The 13806-nt window shown below is 41.3% G+C and overlaps 1 long non-coding RNA gene across 4 annotated transcripts in view; it reads left to right on the top strand.

The window, feature by feature from the left end:
* The first annotated feature begins 2715 nt into the window (after nt 1–2715).
* Nucleotides 2716–13806, top strand: part of LOC120404603 — a 50323-nt gene continuing 39232 nt past the window's right edge. For all 4 annotated transcript variants that reach the window (XR_005598055.1, XR_005598057.1, XR_005598056.1 and 1 more), the window contains exon 1: nt 2716–2852. This is a non-coding gene — a long non-coding RNA (uncharacterized LOC120404603). The remainder of the gene's footprint in view (nt 2853–13806) is intronic.

Genomic DNA, 13806 nt, shown 5'->3' on the forward strand with positions numbered 1-13806 from the left:
AAATGTGGAACCCTTACTGAATGGGGGAGGCAACCTAGTGACAGATGATGTGGAAAAAGCTGAAGTACTCAATGCTTTTTTCCCTCGGGTTCACAGACAAGGTCATCTCTGAGACTGCTGCACTGGGCAGCACAGTATGGGGAGGAGGTGAGCAGCCCTCAGTGGTGAAAGAACAGGTTAAGGACTATTTAGAAAAGCTGGACATACACAAGTCCATGGGTCCGGTTCTAATGCATCCAAGGGGGCTGGGGGAGTTGGCTGATGAGATTGCAGAGCCATTAGCCATTGTCTTTGAAAAATCATGGCGATCAGGGGAAGTCCAGGACGATTGGAAAAAGGCAAATATAGTGCCCATCTTTAAAAAAGGGAAGAAGGAGTATCCGGGGAACTACAGTGGGCCTCACCTCAGTCCCTGGAAAAATCATGGAGCATGTCCTCAAGGAATCCATTTTTAAGCACTTGGAGGAGAGGAAGGTGATCAAGAAGAGTCAACATGGATTCACCAAGGACAAGTCATGCCTGACCAACCTGACTGCCTTCTGTGATGAGTAGGGTGACCAGAGGTACCAATTTTATCAGGACTGTCCCGATATTTACTTGTTTGTCCTGCATCCCGACTGAACATTGGTCAGGACATGAATTGTCCCAATATTTTGCCCTCTGGTACACAGGCGGAGGGGGCTTGCACCCCCCGGCCCCAACTCTGCCCTTCCCTCCCCCATTGGATCCCTCCCCATATCCCCGTCCTTGCCCTGCCCCCAGCCCTGCCCCTTCACTGCCCTACTGGATCCTTCCCCAAATATCCGCCCTGGCCCTGCCTCTTTTCCAAGCACGCCACATTCGTCCTCCTCACCCCTCCCTCCCAGGCTTGTGCTAATCAGCTGTATGGTGGCGCAAGCGCTGGAGGGAGTGGGGAGAAGCAGGCTGCAGCAGCCAGCTCAGGGGAGGTGGAGAGTGAAGGCAAGCCGGTGCGGGGGGGGCAGGGCGTGGAGCTGCTGGTGGGTGCTCAGCCCCTGCGAATTTTTCCTATGCTCCGGCAGCTCTTGGTGGGTTTTTTTAAAAAATTTTTTCTTTTGTTTTTGATTTTTCCTTCGCCACCGGCTCTTGGGTTTTTGTTGTTGGTTTTTTTGTTGCTCTGACAGCACACACCCTTCCCCCTGTGTCCCGATATTTCACGTCTCTCATCTGGTCACCCTAGTGATGAGTTAATTGGCTCTGTGGGTGTAGGGAAAGCGGTGGACATGATAGACCATGACTTTAGCAAAGCTTTTGATATGGTCTCCCACAGTATTCTTACCAGAAAGTTAAAAAAGTATGGATTGGATTAATGGACTATAAGGCCTGGTCTACACTGGGAGGTGGTTCGAACTAAGGTACGCAAGTTCAGCTACGCGAATAGCGTAGCTGAACTCGAACTACCTTAGATCGAACTACTTACCCGTCCTGACGGCGCGGGATCAAAGTCCACGGCTCCCCCGTCGACTCCGCCACCGCCATTCACGGTGGTGGAGTTCCGGAGTCGACAGGAGTGCGTTCGGAGTTCGATATATCGCGTCTAGATGAGACACGATATATCGAACTCCGAGAAGTCGATCGCTACCCGCCAACCCGGGCGGGTAGTATGGACGTACCCTAAGATAGATAGAAAGCTGGCTAGATGTTCTAGCTCAACGGGTAGTATCAATGGCTCCATGTCTAATTGGCAGTCGGTATCAAGCAGAGTTCCCCAGGGGTCAGTCCTGGAGCCGGTTTTGTTCAACATCTTCATAAAGGATCTGGATGATGAGATGGATTGCACCCTCAGCAAGTTCACAGATGATACTAAGATGTGTGGAGAGGTAAATATGCTGGAGGGTAGGGATAGGGTTCAGAGTGACCTAGACAAATTGGAGAATTGGGCCAAAAGAAATTTGATGAGGTTCAACAAGGACAAGTGCAGAGTCCTGTACTTAGGACGGAAGAAACCCATTCACTGCTACAGGCTGGGGACAGACTGGCTAAGCAGCAGTACTGCAGAAAAGGACCTGGAGATTACAGTGGACAAGAAGCTGGATATGAGTCAACAGTGTACCCTTGTTTCCAAGAAGGGTAATGGCACATTGGACTGCATTAGTAGGAGCATTGCCAGCAGATTGAGGGAAGTGATTATTCCCCTCTATTTGCTACTGATGAGGCCACATACGGAGTATTGCATCCAGTTTTGGGCCCCCTACTACAGAAAGAATGTGGACAAATTGGAGACTCCTGTGGAGGGTAGGCGGATGGAGCACATGACTTACAAGGAGAGGCTGAGGGAACTGGGCTTATTTAGTCTGCAGAAGAGAAGAGTGAGGGGGATTTAATAGCAGCCTTAAACTACCTGAAGGGGGGTTCCAAAGAGGATGGAGTTAGGCTGTTCTCAGTGGTGGCAGATGACAGAACAAGGAGTAATGGTCTCAAGTTGCAGTGTGGGAGGTCTAGGTTGGATATTAGGTAAAACTATTTCACTAGGAGGGTGGTGAAGCACTGGAATGAGTTACCTAGGGAAGTGATGGTCAGGCTTGACAAAGCCCTGGCTGGGATGATTTAGCTGGTGCTCATCCTGCTTTGAGCAGGGGGTTGGACTAGATGCCCTCCTGAGGTCTCTTCCAACACTAATCTCCTATGATTCTTCTATGATTCTATGCCCTCATTTAGAAAAGGATTCTGGAATGTTAGGAGTCTTCTTAACAAGGAGTCTAGTGGACCTAATTTGCAGAGGTTTTGAGTCCATGTGGTTCCCATTTATAGCAAGTAAAATAGAGGGTGTTCAGCACATCTGAAAATCCTGCTTAGTTTGTATGAAGTCTCAAGTTCATCACTCAAATGTGGAGGTATCCAAACTTAGTGGCTCAGTTTTAAATGATTTGGCTTAAGCATTTATGCTATTCTAATAAGCAAACTAGGGAAATGTGAAATTGCTATAAGGTGGGTGCACAACTGGTTGAAAGAACATACTCCACGAGTAGTTATCAATGGTTTGCTGTCAAACTGGGAAGTTGTATTTAGTGGGGTCCTTCAGAGATCAGTCCTAGGTCTGGTCTTATTCAATACTTTCATTTAATGATATGGCTAATGGAGTGGAGAATGTGCTTACAAAAAATCTGCAGATGGCACCAAGCTAGGAGGGGTTGCTAGCACTTTGGCCAACAGGATTAGATTTCAAAATGACCTTGGCAAATTGGAAAATTGATCTTAAAGCAACAAGATGAAATTCAAAAAAGACAAGTGTAAAGTACTTCACTTTGAAAAGGAAAAATCAAATGTACAACTGCGCGTTAGTATTCCTGAAAACCATCTGATAGTTATGGTGGATCACAGATTGAATATGCGTCAATAATGTAATGCAGTTGCAAAAAAGGGCTAATTCTGTGGTGTATTAATATGAGTGTTATATTTAAGACATGGGAGATAATTATCCCGATCTACCCAGCACTGGTGAGACCTCAGCTGATTATTGTGTCCAATTTTGAGCATCACACTTTAGGAAAGATGTGGACAAATTGGAGAGAGTCCACAGGAGAGCAACAAAAATGACAAAAGTTTTAGAAAAAGTGACCTCTGAGGACACATTAAAAAGCTGGACATCTTTAGTCTTGAGAAAAGAAGACTGAGGGGGGAACCTGATAAAAGCTAAGGGTTGTTATACAGAGGACTGTGATCAATTGTTCTCAATGTCCACTGAAGGTAGGACAAGAAGTAATGGGCTTAATCTGCAGCAAGGGAGTTTTAGGTTAGATATTGGAAAACCTTTCTACAGATTAGGGTAGATAAACTCTGGAATAGGCTTCCAAGGAATGTTGTGGAATCCCCATCTGTGGAGGATTTTATGAGCAGGTTAGACAAACACCTGTCAGGGATAGTCTAGATTTAATTGGTCTTGTTTCAGTGCAGGGGGCTGGACTTGATGACTTCTTGAAGTCCCTTGCAACCTTATATTTTAATAATTCTCAGATTGGTCTATTGGGATAGGCAGCTGATGGGCCGAGGCCACTGCTTGTAATGTTGACCAGTATTGTCTCATTTTTTCCTTGTGCTCCGCCCACTGTCTGTTTGTATCCATTTGTTATCTCGTCTTTTAAAGTTAGATTGTAAGTACAAATAAATAACAGTTATAATAAATATTTATTTATTTTCCATTATAAACAATACAAATTTCCCATTTAGAGGTTCCGATTACCTTGACAATTGTTTAAAAGTACAAACTAAATACAGTTTAATCAGATCACCTATCAAATGGCAGCTCATTATTAAATACTAATACATCCCATTCATCTTTAAATCCTTCTATTGTTCTTCAAAGGCCAGGTGAAGCATGTCCTCAGAGTCAATAAATCCAAGCTATTTTGGATTGAGCAAGAAGTCATTCCAGAGTCTTAGGGCCCTTATGGAGAATGCCCTGACATCCACTCCCTCTTTGTTACATGGTGCTCTAGCATCAGCATCTCTATTCTTTGTAGCTGTGGCAGTGTATCATGAAAACAGAAGTACTTTCTCAGGTAGGCTGGTTCTATGCTACATAGGTCTAACTTAGCTGTAGATGTTTAATTCAATGAAAGAGCCCTGGGCTACAGTGCAGGATTTCCTCAATTCTAGTCCCATACTCAGGCTGCTCAACTAAGGGCATGCCTGCACTAGAGAGATTACAATGGCACAGCTGTACTGATGCAGCTGCACAGTTGTAAACTCCCTAATGTAGCTGCTCTAAGCCGATGGGACGGGAGGGAGCTCTCCCATCAGCTTACCTACTCCAGCCCCCATGAAAGGCAGAAGCTCTCCCGACAACATAGCACTGTCCATACTGGCACTTATGTTGCTCGTGGGGGATGGTTTATTCCCCCTCCTGAGCGACATTAATTATGCAGACATAGTGTATATATAGTCTAAGAAAGCATTCAGTCTGCAAGCTGGCTCAGTTGGAATGGCAGGGTGGAGCTTAAAGCAGAATCAATCCAAGGAACCAGTTCAGCTACCAGTGAAATAGAGGCATATTTAAACAGTGAACTGCAATATTGCACCACAGTTCCGCACACAATATAAAAAATATTTTGTGCAGCACTACATGCTTGGAGGGGTTGCTTTTGCTTGTTTTGACCTATCTTTAGTTGAACTGATAATTTAGCCAGGACACTGAGTCTACCACTTCTACTCTTCCAGTAAGTGCAGAGGACCTCAATTTTACATCTGACCCAAAAGAAAGCATCTGCAGTAGCACATGGCTTTCTAGCATTACACTGGTACAAAACTGATTCAGATAGAAGAGTGGCATCTATTCCACAATATCACTTCCTGAAGCATTGTTTTGTTGTTGTTGTTGTTGCCTTGAGGTCTCCCATCCAAATAATGACCAGGCCTAACAATGGATTGGTTAGCTCTTGAGAACGATTAGGCTTATAGTTCAAGATTAATATCATCAATTTGTACTGTGTCAGCACCTACAGTTTGCTAGGTACTGCCCCGAAGAGGTTATGGTTGATCTTAATAATCACACATTAAAGTTACAAACACATAGAAGTTTTTCTAAATCTAGGCAGAGTTTAATTCATGCTAATAAACTGAGAGAAGTTTAAGTCCAACCTTAAAACTGAACCATTTCAAAATTGACTTGCTAAGGGCACTACAGTTTCAAGTCACTACTATAATTTTGCTATGGACATTCATGTTTGACTTGAGTTGTAACATAGTTGTCCTTCCCTGATGGCTTCTCCTACAGGTGCAAGAGGGAGCACACTTTGCATAAGTGAAGCAGCGTGGACTTACAAATCAGTATTTTTTTTTATCTTCCTTTCAGCTGAAAATATATTACAAAGAGTAGGATACATCAAGCAGTCAAAACCCTCTATAGGACATGTGTGGTTTTCAGTATAGATAGTTTAAAAAATTAGTATGTTTCATTTATTTTTTTCCTGACACATTTCAGCATTGTTTCCTTTTTGAGACAGTGTTAACAAGTACAGTACAGTAGATCTCACTGAATGCTGGTTGCGCTGGGAAGCCTGGCACATCTTAAAGCATCTTGAACCTCTCAACATAATGTTAATGTAAAATCTGGCTATTGACTTTAGGGGAACAAGTCTGAGCTTCAGAAGTGATGGGTTCAAGCTAAATGGTTCAGATCCAGATCTGGAATTCAAACACTCAGAGTTTGAGACGGTTTGGCTGTCTGGTCTTGATTTAATCTACTATAAAGAAGGGAGCTTTTTGCAAACTTTGAATCCAGTTCTGAGTTTGGATTTCTATCGGTCTTATATTTCTTATCTATATGGCTCCCGTCACTGTAATATCTGAGAGCCTAATTTTGGAACTGGTTAGGTCTAGAGCTTTAGTTTGAAATCATTTACACATTAACAAATCAGTTAATTTTTTTCAGCCCCTGGTAATTTAAATGCTAAATCCCACTTACTTTGATTTTCTTATACCATCAGTTGTGTGAAAATATGTTTTAATATATTAGTCAATAATTGTTTAAATTGTCAATGACCTGATTTTTGCTTTTTTGCTTTCTTGCTTTTAATGAGTAATAATAAAAATAGATTTTAGCTCACTGAATGGCCTGGAGTCCTGAGTCCTCTATCTTGGATTATGCAGAATAATAGCTAATCTGAGCTCTTTATTAAAAAGTCAGTGTTCTGATAAAACCTCTTAGAGTTATTGGAACTTTGTTTAACTTGCTTTCCAGGTAACCAATAGTCCCTATAGTCTCTCATTTTCACCCCATAAATAAAGCAAATTAATGAAATAAGCTGAATCCATACTTTATAACCCATATGTGCATTTTAAAAGCTAGCAGAAAATAAAACTATAGCAAATTATATTGTACACCCACCAATGTAGCAGTTAGCTGACCACTGATAAGAGAAAACCATGAAAACTGGAGGAATGATGAGTTGAGACCATCAGCTCCCAGAACAAGTTTATTCCTTAGTCCCAACTGGAATACATTTGAAGCACCCTCTGCTCTCAGTTACTTGCTGGCACAACCTTGGCTCACACAGTAATTGGAATAATTTTACGTATTATTTAAAAGAGGCCCAGAATCAATGGGCAAAAGCAAGCTCTTGTCACACAGTCAGATGTCAAAATCCTGTGGTGAAACTTTTCCCTTGCATCTTAGTGCTGAGGCTGTTGGCAGAGCAGAGCACAGCGATGTATTCACGCCAGCAGTAGCCTATCTGTAATCGAAACAAATGTGAGTCTTGCCAGTTCCACCAGAATCAACTTATCATGCTAATAAAAGCAGAGGCATTTTATAGCTGTTTTCATTTAATTTGTCATTGATTTATGTTATGGAGAATTATCCTTTTAGGTAGCAAGCTCTTTGGGGCTGTGTCTGTGTCTTCCCTGTATAAGGGCTTGTCTACACTGGCAACGTTAAAGTGGCTTGTGTAGTCGTAGCACAGTGCTGGGAGAGAGCTCTGCCAGAGCTCTAAAAAAAACACCTCCACCTCCACGAGGGGTGTAGCTACCAGCGCAGGGAGTGCGGCTCCCAGCACCTGTGCACTGTCTATACTGGCATGTTACAGCGCTGAAACTTGCAACACTTGTGGGGGGGAGGGGAGAGAGGGGTTCACACCCCTAAGCGAGAAAGTTGCAGCACTGTAAAAAGTGCCATTGTAGACAAGCCCTCAGTCTAGGCAGTGCTAAGCATAGCTTGCGTGCTATCCTAATGCAAATAACAAACGAAGAAAAATAAGGAAGACGGGTACATAATACACTGACTAAAAGTGTCGGCATTTCCTCTGCAAATTGTGGGATAGAGGCATCAGACCAGTGGAAAGCAATGCTTCAGTTTTGCAGCACAGCTATATTAGTAGTTTGTCTTCCATGGAGATATCTGTTTCTTTTATCACTCATTCGCTTCTACTGCCTCTTGTGGAAAAATCCAGCAGCACTGGACAGAGACTGATAACTTTTCTGCAGGATTTTTAAACCAACCCATAGCAATCTATAACAAAGATAAAATGCTCTATTAAAAATTCAGTAAATTGGTTTAGAAATATTATGGGAGGGTGATCATACTCTATCACCATCTGTGATTTTTTTCTGAGTAATTTCTATGAAATAAAATCTTATTAATTTTTAATAAAATCCTATTGGTTTCACCCCTGTTAAATTCTATAGGATGTTGCCATAAGGGATATATCCTCACTTCCAGGTTAAACCTGGAAAGTGCTAAATGCCTGCCTCCTAAACTCGATTTAACGTTGCTGCTTAGCAGGCCACTAAAAGGCAGACACACACAGGGGAATAGCCAGCTCCCATCCCCCCTCTTTCCCTTTCTAAAGCAGAGTGTGTGACCTCTGTGATGCACCCTGCTTCTCTAGCTCAGGGCTAGGAACCTGAGTCCACTGCCAACCCAGTCTCTCAGCTCATAGCACAATGCGTTCTTGCTGCTGATTGCTGCTCCACTGGGCAGCAGTCTACCAAGGCTCCTGAGTGGAAGCAGCAAAGTCTCCTTCTATCTGGGTTTTTTCTTAAAGTGATTTTATTTCCACTACATCTGATCAGTCTCTAAGAGAAGCTTTTGAAATATTTAACTTACCCCGCTAGAATCAAAAGACCATCTAGCTATTTATGGTACAGGTTTGCAGAGGGCTTAAGTACATTTATTGTGTTTTGGCTAGGTAGTCCTAAAGCACATTCATGCAACCTACCTTCCAGCAGTGCTTTAAAACAAACTATACAAATCTCTTAACACAGATTAGTTCAATTCTCTCTCTATAGCTCATTAATTGCTCACAAAATTTCTTATTCAGGAGCCCGGTGGATACATTCTATATGATAAACTCTGGTCTTCTATGTGTTAACATTGGTATGGTGCTATCCGCATCAAGAACTTGTTAAATCAGCACTTTCCAAATCAGCAGTATAGTTCAGTCTGAACCTTCAAAAGCTCTTGATTCTTCTCCAAGTTCTCCATAGTACCAACCTTTTGATTTATTTTATTTTTGATGAGATAGGGGGAAATCTTCCTTTTTCACTTCTAAACACTTCACTGCTATATAATGCAGCAGGACTGACAGTCTCTATCCAAAAATTGTAAGGATGCTGCAGGTCAGAATTTAAGTGCTTTGGCAGAATTGTGAGAAGCCTGCACAGATTCTGCCCTTTATGGGATTGAGCCAAATCCCACTGAAGTCAATGGAACACTCTTATTAGTGGACTTTGGATCACACTGATTATGCTTAAATCTAGATGGCACAATTGATCCTTAATACTTGATACACCAGACTTTTAAAAAGGTCTTAACAACTCTGCTTCTAAAATGTCTGGTCAAGATATTCAAAAGTGACCAGGGATTTTTGGGTGCCTCAATTTGAGACTGATAGACTTTAAAGTCAGAAGGGACAATCATGATCCTCTAGTTGACCTCCTGCAGACCTCAGGCCATGGAGCCTCACCCACCCACTCCAGTAAAGACACGGTAAAAGAAGCTCAATTTCAGAAAGTGTTGATCATCCCCCTTGTGGAAATCAGGCCCCTGGAAGATGTCTCAACTTGCGCGTCCAAAATCACTAGACACTTTTAGTATCTTGACCTCGGTTCTGCCTATGTGTACCTCTCCCCCTGCTGTCAGCACTTAATTGTTAGAAGGTTGTGTTGTAGAAAAACAGATCTTCTTTTCACTATCTCTGTCTCTCCTTCACCAGCTGGCAGAATCCCTGGGGCCATGATGGAGACTTGTGTGGCCTTAAAAATATATTTCTATCAATACCCATTAAAACTAAAACTGATGTTGCATAAGCGGAGCATACAATGGACTATCTCTGAACACGTCATTTGTTTCCACTCATTATAGATGACCTTTCATAACTCACTTGTGGCTTGGCTTTGCTCTACCACTTCTGAGGTCATCAATAACGTGCAGAAGTAAATGATGTGTGGTATCCAACATCATCTGCTGGATTTAAGATCTCTGTTTATATTTCTTAGTTGCTGTATTCATATTTTCTCTTGTACTTAAGCAAACACGTTTAGTGCAATAGAAAATTAGAGTATTCTCATCTACTTTGCAAAAATTAAAAAAAAACCTCCCAGAACATCAACCTGATTTTGGAAGCTTGGGATAAAAGCTGCAGTCTCTGCTCCCACACTGCTCCAAGAGGGGAATAAACTGTGCTAGCGCTATACCAGCTACATCTTATGTTCCTACTCCACACCAGCTCAGCTGTGTTGGCCAGTGCCTTGATTCCACCCATTCCTCCCACCATTCCATTTCCCACTCCACCTGTTCTCCCCACCACACATCAATCAGCAATGTGGGAAGCCTGCACGGGGAAAAAGAGGTTATTTATAGGTATGAAAAGTGGATCACAATTGCACCCGTATCTAGCAGAAAGAAAACATTCCCACGATTAAAGGAATTATTGAGTGAAGTTTTATGGCCCGTGTTTATGGAGGAAGTCAGATTGGAGCATCACAGACTTAAAATCTTCTGGCATTAAAATTGATGAACTTTCCAAATATGTGAAGACTGGAAATAATTTACCATTCTCAAATTAAAATTGTCATCACAATTTATTTCTTCTCATTGTGAAGTTTTGGATACAGCGTACACTTTTCTTTTAGTGTTGCTGCATGAACAAAACTCACAGCTATGTCTGCCAATTATGCTTAGTTTCTGCAAGTCAGTTTAAAATCCATTGTTTTTCTGTATTTCTCAGGAAAAGAAAATGCACACACATACACATGCGCACATGTGCATGCGCACACACACACACATACATACACACACACACACAGTCCTGATATTGGATCTGCGTTTGCACCATTGGGTTCTCTGTCCCAATTACCACTGTCTGAATTAGCCAAAAGCCATTTCTGCTCCATTGCAACAGAAGTGAGATTTTTAATAGTTACACTGGCAACAAATATTTATTTCACTTTGAACTGTGACATTTCACCTCAAAGCAGAAATATTTTGGTGTTAAACTGAACCTGAACTATTTAGTCAAGTAACCATTACTCTCTCTTAACTTTTAAAAGCAATGTTTATTTCAGAAAGCCCAGAGTTTCCCTGTTATACAATTTTTCATAAAGCCAAGTTTCCCACTGGATGCGTTAATCATGTGCTTTACATCTTGTCATATCACATAACATTTTGAGTTTGACTTAACCTGGTGTGATATGTCACAATCCTGCAGTATGTGTGCCCCAGGGAACTTTAAATCAGTTTGCTGAAAAACACAATTAAAGAATCCGCAGTGGGTTGGGTTTTCACTGAGTGTGTGTGTGTGTGTTAGGGTGACCAGATAGCAAGTGTGAAAAATCGGGACAAGGGGTGGGGATAATAGGAGCACATCTTAAAAAAAGGCCCAAATATCAGGACTATCTCTATAAAATCAGCACATCTGGTCACCCTAGTGTTTGTGTGTGTGTATATATAAACATACACCATTTTTCCGGTAATAAGATTTAGATCACACACATGGTACTTTGGAATTTGGGAGGTGTTAGCAAAAAAAATTACTAACTTTCAGTGTGTATTTTCTAACTGCTGTATCTGCTAATTCAGTATTTGGGATTCTTTACAAGGCAGTACTTCTGTATTATGTTTATAATGCTGTTACTAAATATAGAAATTGAACTGATTTTTATATGCAGCTGAAAAACTTCATTGTCACTGGCATTAGGGACCTTACTTAGACTGCTGTACTGTACACTACCCAGTTCCACTTGATTTAGAAGTGAGAGAGAACTGTGTACTCATGGTTAAAGCATAGAACTGCGAGTCAGGAAGGTACTGCATAGAGCTAGGTGAAGAATTTGCAAGCAACATATCCCTTCATTCTGTTCACAAATTCCCAAAGGAACAGTGCCTTTTTCATCCATTTGTTAGTTTATTTGAAACTGTTCTGCAATAGTTTTGTGCAGCCAAATTTCAGCCCATATTCTCACTGTGAAATTGGTCATCTCTGTCGAAGATATAGGTTCTGTTTTTTAATTTGATGAACTACACTTTGAGTTACTTCTGCCTCCGTCCAGGATGAATGTTGTTTCAGAATTCAGTGAATCTTAGCTACAGGCCCAAATTCTTCTTTCTGTGAACAAAACTGGCAAAACTGGATTTGCATCATCATTATCATCATGGCAAAGGCATAGCCTCCTTGCAGATTGAGCACCATCCGGATCAAGCTCTGGCTAGGTGCTTCAGGTGGTCTGGCAACTGGGTTTGCATGAATGTGTACAAAAAATGGTAGGACCATGGTAAAAATTAAACTATATTTAAAAACGCCAATATATTCAAAAACATTTCACCCTTCTCTCTCAGGTGCAGTCTTGAGTTCTAATGCTGGTTCTCACTCCTTTGGCAGCCTTGTGAAACTCATTTAACTAATAGTTTGATTACCAATCTGTAAAATGGAGATAATAGTATTTACCTTCTTCACAGAGATATTGTGAAAATGAATTAATTAGAACATGTTTGAGGATTCCATTGACCATGTAAAGCTCCAAGTGCTAAATATTATTGTTCTTAATGAAAAACATACTTACCTGGGCTATATTATTTTTCTATGGATCTTATTTTTTCTTTATAAGGCTAGATGTATGATCATGTGCAATAACTATTAAAAAAAAGACTAATCAGACAACATACTGTATAAGCATGTGGCCAGGTTTAACAGTACACATTTTGACACACATGTAAATACGGGCAAAGGAAAACAAACCTGTCTTTTTCACTGTATATGATAGATAGACAAATTCTAAAGGGAAATGACACATTTTGTTATTCATTAACATCCAATGATCCTTTCACGCAACACCCTGGAGGCTGAATGCAGTGACAGCACAAAAAGGTATACACCCACCAGTACTTGGCATCAAGCACGGAAGCAGTTTGCCGGAAAAAGAGTTGGCATATATTCCACATTACTATGTCTCATAGGTTTGTTGGATGGCAATTCATAGACGTGTCTGACCATCCGACAACATACTAAAATGTTGACATTTAACCATGTGTGCCTGCTGCCAATCATTCAAGTTTCCCCCACTTCCAATTCTTATCCTGCTTTGCAAGGCTTTAGTCCACACTGGCACTTGGCATGTAGTGAACAGTGTCTAAATACAGAATGTGTGTGAAGTGCAAGATAGAAATGCTGATTAGCAATGCAAACACAGGTCAGAGTAGCATTTTATCTTGTACATTGGTGTGAGATGTTAGCAGCTATTAAGACGATATTAAGGAATAATGCAGAAAATAGAATGGCATACATAAAGTAATGTCACATTCTCCGTTTGAATACTGAGGGGGGTTTATTCTGATCTCACAATAGTGTAAATCAGGAATAACTACACTGCAATTAATGAAGTTACTCTTGTTTGAGATTAGAATCAGGTCTTCTATTTTATTTCAACCTCCTCAAGATCAACCGCCTGTTGACTTTAATTGAAGTTAGATCAGGCCTACTATCTTCCAGAAGACAAAGATCTAGAGAAGGCCAATAAAAATTGTTAGAACTCTACTGAGAGTTGAGGGAAAGATCTTCCATAAAGGTACAGATTAAAAATAATTGAGGAATGTAGAGTGGAAAGATGAATGATGAAGAACAGAGTTAAGGTGTGTTCTGTGTTTCTATTTATCCTTTTCCCCAAATGTAAAAACACCGGGGCCATAAATAATGGAATGACCACATATTCAATTTATGTGGATCAGGGCTGCAGAATGTTATTAATTCAAATAACTTAGTAAAGTGGAGGCAGAACTGGAAGAGCACAGTGTCCGAACAGGATCAGAGTGGGCATGGCAGTGGTGTGATGTAGGGAGGGACAGAGCTGTGAAGAGCC

Source organism: Mauremys reevesii, linkage group 4 (genome assembly GCF_016161935.1).
Source record: "Mauremys reevesii isolate NIE-2019 linkage group 4, ASM1616193v1, whole genome shotgun sequence".
Classification (NCBI taxonomy): Eukaryota; Metazoa; Chordata; order Testudines; family Geoemydidae; genus Mauremys; species Mauremys reevesii.